Genomic DNA, 14207 nt, shown 5'->3' with positions numbered 1-14207 from the left:
GTCACATTTCAAACGTAAATCCCGTCATTCGACAGAAAGCAGCATCTTTCACTTTGAGTCGCCCGTGATTGATAAATAGCACAGGCGCAGGCGAGGGCTTTCTGCTCTGATTCTCACATCCAGTGATTTTTGCTGCTTAACACGCCGAGGCTTCACTTAGTCAGACAATAGAAGCATTAACAAGCACAAGTGTTATTACAAGTCAGAGTTTCCTACTTTGTGCTAACACGAATCCTCCAGATCAGTGTCTTCCTGAGATGACCCGGTGATAATGGTAATATATCTCTCGCTATCTCTCCACACATATCATTTCACACTCAAGTCAACGTGAACAATGTTCCTCTAATGGCTTGCTATACTTAAAGCCGTCACCACCATAAGTGGTCTTGTTAGCAGTGGCCCCTTGCCTCTTCAGGGGAGCAGCCCAACAACTTGACCCGTGTCGAGTGATCACCTGATAGCCTCCGCTCTGCTTTAGGCCTCCTCCCCTTCAGCACAGCAGGAACCTCTGACAATCTGCAGCAAATCAGCTTCAATTCATCCCAACTTAGATCCACTAAGACTGCACTAATTGTATGTGAAAAGACAGCATGGAATATATAAAAGCTTGGTTGGATAGTGCAGCAGTTCCCAAAATAGATGCTTTAACCCTTAAAAACTGCAGATTATACTGATTTCTTTCAAGAACATGGGAAGAAGGAAACGGGCAATGCAAGGAGAAATGACCCAAACATTAGCAAGAAAAAATAAAAACAAGGAAAATAGTAAAAAAAAACACAAAAAAACAAGGTGATCTGAAAAAAGTGCTTAAAATATATTAATATATTAGTATAATAATTATGTAGCATCATTTTAATTTTTTTTGTTTTTGGTTTTTGGGCTTTTGGCCTTTAATTGACAGGACAGTTATAGTGTGAAAGGGGGGCAGAGGGGGATAACATGCACCAAAGAGCCAAGGCTGGAATTGAACCTGCGGCTGCTGCAGCAAGGACTTAGCCTTTAAGAAACGTCATCACTGTAACAAACGTGGCAACTTTTATATTAACTGCATTTTCTTTTTAGATTGGAGGGAATAAACATTGGAACATTATCAACATCAAAATACTAATATTTAGAAATACTCACTTATGTAACAGGTGAGGCTGGTGATGCCAGCAAACTGTTGCTGGTTGTTATAGCAACTCAAAGCTAGAAACTTTTTTGAGGTGCACACAGGGCCTGCACCATATCAGATTTTCATGATTATCACGGCCAAAACAGTTCAAAATAATGATAAGAATACAATATTATCGCGATATCTAGACATTTTTTAAAAAAGAAGCTGTCAGTCAAATTCATCCTTAGCTTTTTTTTGGATTACTCTTAAAAAGTGAGTGTAGAGAGGTGGAGAGAAGGACTGTTACCATGACTGTACAAAAGCATATGAATCAAGTATTTGCACTTAATGGATAGTGAAACAGCAACTGTATCTGATTTTCATGATTATTGTGGCCAAAAGACTTCACAGTAACTATAATGTTGACAGTTATGATAGCAATATTTTTGCAATATGTTTTTTTTTTTTGATTACTCTCAAAAAGTGAATGTATATCGATGGAGAGAAGGTCTGTAACCATAACTGTACAAACACGTAAGTATGGAGTGTTTAACCTGAATGGAAAATGAGAAGGCAACCAGATGGTGTTGGGACAGGAAGACAAAGTGAGAACTGAAAAAAGGAAATGATTTAGGAGGCGGTGTGTTATTAACACGATATAATCATATGTGTACTTTTAACATGATATTAATATTTCATATTTAAGTACCATGGTTAGCATGTGATGGAATGAATCGTCACTGGGAAGTGGAACTCAAAAAATATTTTTACGTAACATAGCTTGAGATGACCAAAAAAACCTCTGACTCTATAGTGAAAGCTATGTGGCTTACCTGTTTTCGTAGAGAGGGCGTGACCTGTCCTACCGTTTATCCCGTCTGCAGGGGAACACTGTGAAATACTCAAGAGAAATCATGAGAGTGAGACACCGCTATGCAGTGAGCAAACTTATAGCAAGCATAAAAAAATGATGATATCAGAACCCATTTGGCTGATAACAATACATATATTGATGTATTTATTCTTATCCTACCTAATTTTAGTGATCATCAAGTCTCCTCTGTAGTAGAGTTAACATCATATTATGTATACTCTTTACGCAGATGGTGACATGAAATGCTTTTCAGTGTATGTTGGCTGATGCTTATATTTTGTTTTCAAGCTGCCGATACCGATGATACCGATACCGATACTGATGGTGATATTATCGCGCATCCCTAAACTAGTCAATGACCATCCGGTTAGGTGGTTAATTTCTTATATTGTAGTGATGATGATATATCATAACTTTGGACATTTTTAGGCAGAAAAGCTAAACAAGGGTCAGGGGTCACAAATTTGCCTTGGCTAGAAATCCTACATACAATACTGCTGAAAGCCATTAGAGTGTTTTTGTTTTGTTTTTGCTTTGTCCCTGACAAATAAACTAATAGAGAAATAAAATAAAATAATAGATAGTCAAAAACATTTGTGAAAATAAACAGCACTTAAGAGAAAAATCTAAGACTTGGATAGTTACCCTGGATTTAATGTGTATTGTTTTAACATTTTAGAAGATGGTTGACTGAATTCTGGGGGAAAATTTAAAAAATAAAAAAAAATCTGACTTCTTGCCATGCAGATAGTTTTGGTTTAATTTCCAGGTTTCATATATCTAAATTTGACTGAATCAACCCCTTTATTGTTACTGTTTACTAGCAGAAGTACTCACGCCTCCTTTACTCTAAACCCATGACTTGTGCTTTTCACCCGAGGTTTTATTTCTGCTCTATCGAAGGTATTATAAAGGTTTTCTATTTCATATTTTTTCTCCGAGCTGTTAAGATCAATACAGCAGCTGTGTAAAAATGGATGTTTGAAGCTATTAGCTGAGGGCTGCATGTGAGAATAAAGCCTTGAAAAGGAAACCAACATATAAGGAGATTTGGTTTTAGCCTCGCTGTTTTTGCAGGGGAAACATCTTAGGCCCAGTAATAATAATAATAATAATAATAATAATAATAATAATAATAATAATAATAGTACTTTTTAGCAGTTTTCATTAATCTAACTGTGGTAGTGTTGTCATTGTGCAGCAGATGAGGTTTTGTGTGAGAATTAACACTCACCTTGACCTGTGACTTGCACTCTCAATTACGCATAAAATTCTAATTATATGGAGAGATTATAACGTTTTTAAATATGATTGCAGCATTTAATACACTTTAAAAGTTGTACGTGCCGGTAGACTGGCTGTTTTTTTTTTGTTTTTTTTTTTTAACAACGTCCTAATTAAAGCTTAGAGAGGATTTGTCATCAGTGTGCTTCAAGCATGTCCTAATTCTCATTTTCATAAAACATCTGTGAAATAGTCTATATTTAACACACGTGATGGCTATTTTATGCACTTTTTTTATGCCTGTCTCACGGACATCTTTGTGCGCTGAACATGTACCATCAGCACAGCCGAGGGACCCGAGCACCCTTTTCAAACAGCAGCGAGAGCAGAGAGGTGGCATGAAAGACAGAGAGAGGAGGAGATAAAGGAAGACACAGACAGGGACGGCAGAGGAAAGGGGATGAAGGAGAGCTGAAAAATGATTCCGGACTTTGTCAGAGAAATCAATTGAGAAACACATAGACATGGGCAGCAAATTGGGTGATAAGGCCCCCGTGTCCTCCCCTTCTTAACGAGGAGCACTGAAGCATGAGGGTAAATAAAAGAGACATCTCTCTCTTTCTATCTTTCTTACGTGTTCTCTCCTCTCATCCTTCTGGCTGCTCCCTCTCCTTGTCACTATCTGCGTCTGTTTGTTTCATTAGACTCTGTCTTTTCTATCTTTCTCCCTCCGTATCGATACATTTATGCATGTTAATAACAGCTGACAGGCTGACAGGACGCGACGATGACTCCGCTCTCTGCGTGTGCACACATTGTGCATGTGTGTGCAGGGATATAATGTAATCTGAGAGGCCTATCCTCTGTTCCCAGGTTTGGGCGAGGGCGACCAGAGGTTGTGGCGGCGTATGCCCGTACTTTGTGTCGAACAATGCGAGCAGGCAGGCAGTCGGAGCTCGGAGGTATTCTGCAGGTGTCGCAGAGAAGGACCCTTCTGTAGCAGTGTGTCTTGGACCCGATCTCCACAAAGCTGCCTCTCCCGCTGCCAGATGGACCCATGCTTTTCCCCACACTCTTGCTCTCACAGCTAAGACCTAGGCTTTTCTCCCTCCTTTTTTTTTCTCCCCCTCCCTACAAAAGAAAAGCGCTTTGGCTGAAAGAAAACCACAGCTGAATTTTATGGTGCCGCTTCTTTTGCCAAGCTGATTTTACAATTGAAAGGGACAGAGTGCATGGAAATGCTGTTTTCGAGCTGCATCGTCGCTACGCCTTTTAAGATGCAAGTTTGCATTGGCAGATACGTTAGCCACACTAATATTTCCTTTCCCCCCAGTGTGAAATCTTGATAATATCCGGAGATGCAGAGAAAAAAGAACAGCTCAGGGTGTGTTTGGAGTGTGCTCCGAGCAGATCTTCCGGGGTGTAATTCCTACAAGGCCTCAATAAGGTGACAGCAGTGTCGGCGCTAAACGTGATCACCCTGTCTATAGACATCACCAGTTACACATCAGTGTGTGTTTGCTGCTTGTGTGTATGCCAGTGAATATTGTGCCAGCATGCACACAAATACTGGCACCGATTCTTTGGCACATATATCACCAAGCACAAAATTCATTAAGTTTTAACAACGCCCTCCCCCTTACCTTAAATAACTGAACGAGGTGCAACGCAACTTCAATCGCACGACCCCGATACTGCTACACCTCGCGTTGAGCGGAGGGAGTGCTCGCTTACTCCGGGGACAGAATTAACATCCAATTTCCCACTTCTCATTACAATTCAATAAAAGCCAATCTGCTTTTACCTTTAGAGCACTGTTTTGGGTGGATGCTTTCAGGGGGCCCCACTCCACTCTGAGCCCAATTAAGAACATTTAAACATATTAAAATCTCCCAAGCTCTTCACTGTCCTGATTACTGCTTAAATATAATCTGCTTTTATATCCTCTCCCTGCCTCTTTCACTCATTTTTCCTCTAAAATTATATCCATCAGTGATGATTTTTTTTTTCCCTCTAGAGGGGATTCAGGGTCGGGCAAGTATCTCTTCCTTTCATGCAAAGATATTGAATTGCCAAGTGGAGAGTGAACTCTTCCACTTTCTTACACATATTCTTTACAATCAGCCTCTTATTGCAAAGGACGTGCGTAACTTAACATCACTTAACGTCCACCCTCAGCCTGCCCCCCCTCCCCGTTGTTCCTAAATGCTCTCAGCCTTGATGAGGATATATAGTGTGTTTAGAGGGGTGCATGGATGAATATTGACGTGTATGAATGTTTCTGCTAAAAAGGCCCCACGATCGCTCAGTCGCTGTGTCACATCCATCATGCTAAATCCACTTTGCTCATCTCCATCACCAATGTGCCATCCAATGGGCATGGCTAAATGGGCCACAAGTCACATCCAAGTGTGGAGTCAAACCGAGTGCTCGCACAAACACGTTAACCCCTTATTTACATGATGCTGATATTAACCGTGGACGTCCAGTGCTTTGTAATCATTTTAAAGACTGTTATTGATTTAGTGCCCGAAAGCCTCCCTGATAATATTAAGCCTGTGCTTCTTTAATGACTTAAAGAATGAGAAGAAAAAAAATCTGTGTAGATATGCAGATGTAATTCATAAAGCAGAAATGGCCTACAGTGGTGTGTTTGGAAAGATGCATGATACATTTTTTTTTTTTTTTTTTTGGTTGTTTTTCATATATATATATATATATAACACTGAAAAAATACACACAAATGCACCATATTACCAACACAAACCTTCAACATGCCACAAACAGATGCCACCTTATTTTGTGGTAACACAGGGTAAAAAAACAAACAAACAAAAAACATAGACAAAGACATTATTATACTCAAGGACAAAACAAGCAAAACCACAGTTACCATCAGCCTTTTAAACGTGGCCTTAATGTGTTCCATTTTCTTCCATATTCCTTAATCGTTCCCTGTCTATTGGCGATAATGCCCTCTAACTAAGAGAGAACATTAGGGAACGTCAAACAGTCTTTTTCTTTTTAATTCAAAACTAAATCTATTTCCCAGTAGAATAACTGTATTTAAAATACTTGGACATTCATTACTTAATTCACCAATTATTATTGTTTGAGGTCACTTTATTAACAATAAGGACTTAAAAGCTAGCCAATGTTTCAGGGTCACCCAAAATGTCACCATGTTTTCAGTTTCAGTTTCACAATGTTTTTGGTGGCTAAAACATGTTTGCAGCAGCCCCGTCCACAGCGGTACAAAGCTTAGTGTGCGTGTGGTAGATTTTGTTTATCAAAGACGTGAGCAAAGCAACAAAGTATCGTACATAAAGCAAACACAGCAGAAGAGTCAGATAGGTCGAATCACTGTGTTTAACTAAGACTACGTTTAGACGAGAACAGCCCTTCTAAAAACGTAAAAGTCTTTCCTTTGTGTTCATGTGTTCATATAACATAATTTCATAACATTGTAACAACAATCATTCAAGGGTGAGCACTGTAGAGAAAGCTTGCAATTGGTCAATGTTGCAAATTATTATTTTAAAAATAATTTTATCAATATTGGATTGCTGATCAGGGCGACTGCCTTGAAAAGAAAAGTTTTAATTAACTGGAAAATCTGACAGGTTGATCCTAATTAAAATAATCTTGGAAACTGATGGCCTCGAAAAGGAAAGTAAATACAACTATTAATACCAAATTGTTCAGTTTACTTAAAAATGAGTTATATTTGCATGATTTTGTATACTTTTTTAAGTATAAAATACTTTTAAATACTTTTTTAAGTGTTAGCAACTTCAGTAAACCAGGTTTATTCTGATTTTATGTGATCATCACAAAGAGAATTTTGCCAATGGTCAATTTAGGAGATGCACAAGTTCTGTTTTGTTAATATTTTTTAGAAAATACAAATATGATTGACTAGATTGCAACCAGCAGAATACAAATGTGTAGCACAGGAGACTTCGTTTACTAAAGTTGCTTAATTTGGAAAGACTGATTTAATTAATTTTGTCAAATTTAATTTGGAACAACAAAACAAAATTAAGTAAATCCAACTAAATTTAGGCTCCAGCTCTCCCGCAGCCCTTAAGAGGTCAAGCAGTTACGGGCAATGAATGTATGAATGAGTGATCAAATTTAAAGTAAACAATGAGATATAAAGTAAACATAAATCAAGATTCATAGTTATAGTTGCTTACATTTTTCAAAGCAATTGGTTTCCTAGATTTTATTTGAAAGTAAAATCAACTTGTCAGATTTTACAGTGTGGAATGTAGCCAGCTTTAATGTTGCCAGTAAGCTGTTTTTCCCCAATGATAAATAAAATAATTATAAAATAGACCTATAGATGAAGGTTTTTTCAGACGCAAGGTGCAATGACACACATGTGGCTCCATAAATTACATTCAGTCCCTGTGTAGCGATAGTCCCGTGTGCATGGGGTTTTATTTGACAAAAGACTTGATGCTGTTTTTTGTGTTAAGATGAATATGTTGATTACTTGTGTGCATTTCCACTTAATTCTATTCACTCAAGTGTGAGCACACAGTGTGAGATATCAGACAACAGTCTGCTGTGGTGGCTGAAGAGGGCTTTATCAGCAAAATGAGCACGTAGACGTGGATTGAGACTTTCATGGGGTTTTCCATTGTCTCCACTTTCATGACTTATGACTTATTCAGTGATTAATTTTTAATCAAAGCAGAACACTGAAATCAAGGACGTCTGTTAGGCTGTTAACGGCCCATAACATTTGGCTGCAACAAATAAAACGTGTACTTTTGGTTTAAAAAAAAAAAAAAAGCGACATGAGTGAAATGAAAGGAAATAGTTCGGATCATGATGACTGTTTAAACGGGGTGCTCAAAAGGTCACACTTATTCTACTGACAGTCACTGGAAAATGACCCATTATGCCCCCCCCCCCCCCATGAGACTAAAAAGCACATTCTGCAGGTACATCTGCTCACTTGACGACAGACGAACTTCAAATTATTCACATCGCGTAATTCCGAGCTGTGTGTAAGTCAGGCATGTAAAAAAGGCATCTTAAATTATACCATGCAAACTCCAGTGTCTCATTAATATTACAGGGACTATTCTTTGACTTCATTTCATTTAATTTCTCCATCTGAGTGAGGACAAACGTTGCAGGAGGGAGGAATTATAAGGTGTGCAAATCACATTTTAGGGTTCAGTGTACAGAAAAACTACTGAATTGTTTTAACCTTTCCTTCTCCGCTTCCTTTCCTGCCTACTGAGCTTTTTGAAAAGTATAAATTCCTTCATTTTTTTCTTTTATCTAGTTTTCTTCATTGAGGCTTTTTAGGGTACCTTTTTTAATGTATGATATCTATCAGAAATCAGATAATGTATGGTATATATCAGAATATTGTTGCCTTCATAGACACAGATCTGATGAAGTAATATTATTTTCAACTGTATGACCATGAAGCAATAATTTATACCACTGCATTCATATAGCTTTTTTTTGTCCCTAATTCATTTACACACGTACATGGTGGTGGTGGGCTACCATGCATGTAGCTGGTCCAGTCGGTTTAAGGTTCAGAGGCATGCTGAAGGAAACTTTGACATATGGATAGAAGGAGTTTGGAATCAAACCACCAACTATGTGATCAATTCACGACCTGTTTTACCTCCAGAGCAACAGCCTCCTGCTGTTACATTCCTGTGTTCATAGACACAGAGCCTCAGACTTCGGTTAGGTTTAAGGCAAGAGGAGACTGGAATGTCAGGATAAGCCAGTCAGAGGCAGTGTAAGGCGAACCATTCCTTCGCTGTCCTTGGAGACGCAAACTCGCGGGACGGGATGAGAAGGAAGCGAGCATGAGAGCTAAGTCAAGTCAGGTTTTTTAAAGCAAAAAACATTAATTTTAGCTGGAAACTTGATTGTAGATTCTTCTTAGTGATTCCTTAGTGATCTGAAAAAAAGTTTTTATTCAACATGAACAAAATCATTAAAAACAAAACAATGAAGATGATCACCGGAGCCAATGAGCTGACTAATGACTCCAAAGGGGGCGGCTTGTGTCTTTTACTCGTCATTATAAAAGCCTTTTATTTCCTCGTGGTTTTTACTCTATATATCAAGGCAGAGGTCATTGGCTCTTACATTAAAGATTCATAAAACCAGTACTAGGGATATGGAGAATTTATGAAACACTCCCTCTGCCTGCTTATCATTGTAAAATTGCTGATATGCCGGTGGGTGACAGTATAAGAAAACGAGGATACATTTTTCTGCATACAGAAGCCACCGGGGATGCAAAAAGAGTTGCATGGAGTGCTCGGTAATGGAGGGCATCAGAATAGGCAGATAAGTATTTCGATGCAAATATCGCCAACCTGACGATCTCGCACATACAATACCAGTTTGACACGCACGCACACACCAGCACCACCGCTGGATCATTATGCATGGAAATGACTGGAGACTGAGAGAGCTTGTTTAAACGCAGAGAGGAGGAGAGATGGAAGGATGAAAAGACTTAACTGTTTACTGTCAATGAGGTGAGATAAATACGGTGCAAATTTAGATGGATGGACGTAGAGAGAGAGACAGAATGGAGGCAGAGACGTCAAATGGCCTATATATAGGTGTAGCCTTACTGTTTATGAAATGGAACTAATGGTGTCAGAGGTGGAAATTCTTTTCCCCGATATGGGAAATCTCTTTTTCTATTCATATAAAAAGGTGTGTGTCCATCTCTATGTGCTCTTACACACTTGTGTGCTGGTGGATACTGTAGGTGTGTGTCCATCTTTGTTTCCGAGTGTATTTGTGCCCATTGTGTGCAAGTGTGTGTGTGTGTGTGTGTAAAAATTAATCAAAGCGGGGGCGATGATGAACAGTTTCTGTAGAATTCTGTCAAAGGTTAAGAGCTAGTTATTTTTAAGAATGACATGAATCTCGGGGAGACAGTGATTGCCTAAATGACCACTGTAATTACCAATTACTTCTTGAAGCAGAGAATATATTCACGGCATGTAGCCAGCTAAATACAGACAGGCATTAGCCCATTTACGTACTAATGCACATAATTTAGATCCTGAAAAGGGCAGATGGGAACACAATGGAAGATATAATAGATACGTCTAATATCATTCCAAAAAGAATATTGGATTCATAGGAGATGAATATTACTTTGTGTCAGATTGTTTTTCCATAAAACATTCAAAATATATTTCATCTTTTCTCTCGCTCTTGTTCTTGCTTTTCTCCCTCTCTCGTTCCCTTTTGTGCGCCGCCACCGCCACGCTGTGATCGTTAACGAAGGGCACTGCAAAGGAGACTTGTGTAGAGACACTTGCCTGTTTGGCAGGCTGTTATCATCCCCCCCCCCCCCCCCTTCTCTCTCTCTCTCTCTTTCTTCTGCATTAAATGACAATGAGGGCTTGACACATTTCACACAACTAGCCTGGCATTAGTTACCTGGTCTCATCTGTGGAGCACAGTTCAGAAGTTAAACTTTTACCGCGACGAACAACAAAAGGGGCGCGAATCTGAGAGAATATCTATCGTTTCAGACTTGATTTCTCTCTGTCACCCAGGGACGGGGGGAAAGACGAGGGGAAGAACTTAGGGAAGAGAGAAAAACAATGGCTGACAGGCCTGACTGGCGAAAGGATATTTACTAAATTAGACATAAACTGCAACGCTCTGCATCTCCGTCAAGGAACTTGTAAAGTCTCATAAATAAGTCAGGCCAAATGACAGAGACGGAGCACGCAAACAAAAGTGCTGTACAAAAAATCTGAGTGCGTGTGTGCGTTTGTGTGGGATGTTTTTTTTGGGAGGTTGGAGATAATGAGTTGATGTTTTTTGCCGCTCCTTTCCACTCAACAACAACCTTTTACCACCCGCTCTCTTACACTACATATTCCTCCTCTCCACCCTCGTTTTCTAAACTCTCACTCCGTCACCTCTGCTATTGTCAGTCTCGCGAGTCCCCCTCTTTGGCAGGATGAAAGGGGACACATATTTGTTCTCGATGTAATCTCGTCTGTGTTCTATCTGATAAATACTTGGAGGAGAAGCTGATTATTATAGTTGGCGGTGGGGATCAAAGGGAGACACGGCGAGAGAGGGGCGAGTGTTTTGAATCCAAACTTTGAGCATATGACTTCACCCCCGCCTCCTCCCGCCTCCTCCTCTCACCGCATTGCTCACTCATTGCAAAGTCATGTCCGTGCCGGCCGCGACCCGTTTGAAAGGGATTAGCTTATTCCATGTGGGGTTTTTTCTTTAGCAAGTGCTGGCACTACATAGACGGCAAATCCATAGGGGCCCTGGGATTCACATTGTAATGGTAGTAATAGCTATGGGGAAAAAAACACACACACACACTCGCTTCGGAGCCGATGGAAAAGCTAGCCCTCTCTCCGCCAATATATTATCCACCCCCTTCATCCATGCACAGCCCCATCACAGAATGTGTCAGGATTTAAAACGGGACAGGATATTTTTAAGTAGCAGAAACAAAGTGTGTTGACTGTTTATTTCTTTCACTTGCTTCCTGTCATCTCTTGCCAAAGCTGTTTAGCAGCAGCATTGTCACTCCTCTGTTCGCCACCGGCTCCATACTCTCACTTCTTCTTCTTTTTTTTTTTTTTTGTCTTTATCTTTAAACAATACCTGCGTTTTACAGTAGCAGCACTTTTTTATAGCTGTGTCTTTATTTTTCCTCCTCTTTTTTTTTTAGCATCATCACTTTTGTTGGCAGTTGTCGTCAATAGTTAATGCCTCAATGAAAAGGGGTGACAAACAACCAGCCGTTGCAAAAGGGAGGTTTATTTGTCGCATTTTGGAAGTGATTTTGTCTTTCTACACCATGTGCATTAACCCTATAGGTGCCCTTTGGCATGGAGTGGTGCACCACAGGGTATTTTCATGTTAATCATACAAGAGATTTGAATGGTTTCTAAGGAGAATGCAATGAGCAACTTAAAAAGACATGGTCCAAAAATTAGCAAAAACAAAGTGGGAAAAAAAAGTAATTATTACCTTAAAATAAGCAACAAACAACAACAACAACAACAACAACAACAACAACAACAACAAACAATTAAGAAAAATGTCCTAAAAAGAAAATGAAGATTTTTTTTAAACCTTTTTTTTTTTTTTTAAATCTGTAATAAAATGTTAAACAAAACTTATTATATTTATAAAAAATATTTCTTCTGGACACGTTTCCCTATTTTTGGAAAATTTTCCCAATAATCAGTACTTGTCATGTTTTATTAATTTTTTGCAACTTGTGGGAAATTTTTTGCCAAGCTGGTCATTGCCTTTTTTCCCTGTGTTTTAGCAAGAAGTCAAAACAGGTTGCTCTGGTTTCAAAGGGTCAAACAGCTTATGAAAAGGCATCTGAACACAAAAGTGATGCTGATGCAGGTTGTCAAGGGTTAAATTTAGTTCATAAATGCCATTTCTTATTTCAATACCCTGAGAGGCTTTACTGCTGCAGTCTTGTCTGGAATGACTGGTAGCTTATAATGACTAATGCTAGCTAATGTTAGTAAATGTTAGCTATATTTTTGTGTTGCTGACATTGCTAAATACCTTGTGTTACTGTTACACTTCATTTGACCATTTACCAGTTCTACTGCTCTGCAAAGGCAAAATACCTTAACTTTGCTTTGGTCATGACTTTTGGACATTTTAGGAACAATGAAGACCTGCTCTGTAATACAGACAAATATACTGTATCTCCTGTGATTTTTTTTGGGGTGTTGAAAATAGTGGGTTTTGTTTGCCCTACCTACTAAAACTTACATAAAGAAGAAGTCCAAATCTCATAACTTCACTTGAGGTTCTCTTGATTTTTTCATTTGGTGTAACTGCAAAAGCATTCATGTTATTCGAAAGAATTATTTTTACTTTTTTGTCATCTAATTTTAAAGTTACTTAACTAAGTTGACAATTTTTTAAACAAGCATTGCATTGTAGCATCTGCTTTTCCAAGAGCTTAAATTTCCAATTTTTTCTTTTTACATATTCTTATACATATTTTTTATACATGTTCTAATTGAACTTTTCAGTGACATTCATACTAATCTAAACTATTCCCACTTTTCCAGCTATTCTCACAACAGCTTCATATGACACATGTAAGCCAACATTGCAGTGCAGCGTCAGCTTTTCAACATCAAGCATTCACAGCTGCAATGTCTTCAGAAATTGCATTCTTCAGAATACTTTGTTTACCCATGCATTGCTATTTTTGGTGTTACAACTTGCAGTTTTGAGAATTAGGAAAATTAAAATCATAAGTTTTTTCTTAAAAATTAATACAAATATTAGTTCACGCAATCTGGTCCCACTGATGTGAGTTGACAACAAAAAAACCCAAATGCATTGATTTTTAAAATCCCAACAAATTGGTTTTATTCATATTTGATTAAGTTGATAGTTTCAAGAGATATTACTAGATTCTTTCTCGGTCATAATTACTATCGTGTTGTGAATATCTTTCTTCTATTTTTTAAAGATGATTTTTTTTTGGCTTTTATTGCCTTTAATGGACAGGACAATTTAAGCATGAAAGGGGGAGAGAGAGAGAGGGGGCGACATGCAGCAAAGGGACGAGGCCAGAATCAAACCCGTGGCCGCTGTGGCGAGGATACAACCTCTATATATGGGGCGCCACTCTATCCACTGAGACACCAGGCGCCCCTGGATATCTTTCTTTAATCAACAAGTAGGTGAGAGATCAAATGCAAATGGATGCCTTTATTGTCTTGGCATCACCACTTATTATTCTGCAGACAATACAAAGGTACCTTAACTTCAGGAATAAAGGGGTCAAAGGTCAAGTTTGAGCACAAGATGTTCATGACGATAAATCATTTTATTTAAAAGAACAAAAAAATGTCCATTATATTACCTACAGATACACGAAAGCAACTTTAAAATCATATTTGTCTGTTCTACACTTTGGTGAGTTAAGCTCTTTTGCCTTTGAAGGGTGCTACACACTTTGTCATTTAT

Source organism: Plectropomus leopardus, chromosome 1 (assembly GCF_008729295.1).
Source record: "Plectropomus leopardus isolate mb chromosome 1, YSFRI_Pleo_2.0, whole genome shotgun sequence".
Classification (NCBI taxonomy): Eukaryota; Metazoa; Chordata; class Actinopteri; order Perciformes; family Serranidae; genus Plectropomus; species Plectropomus leopardus.
This window is presented reverse-complemented; position numbering follows the sequence as displayed.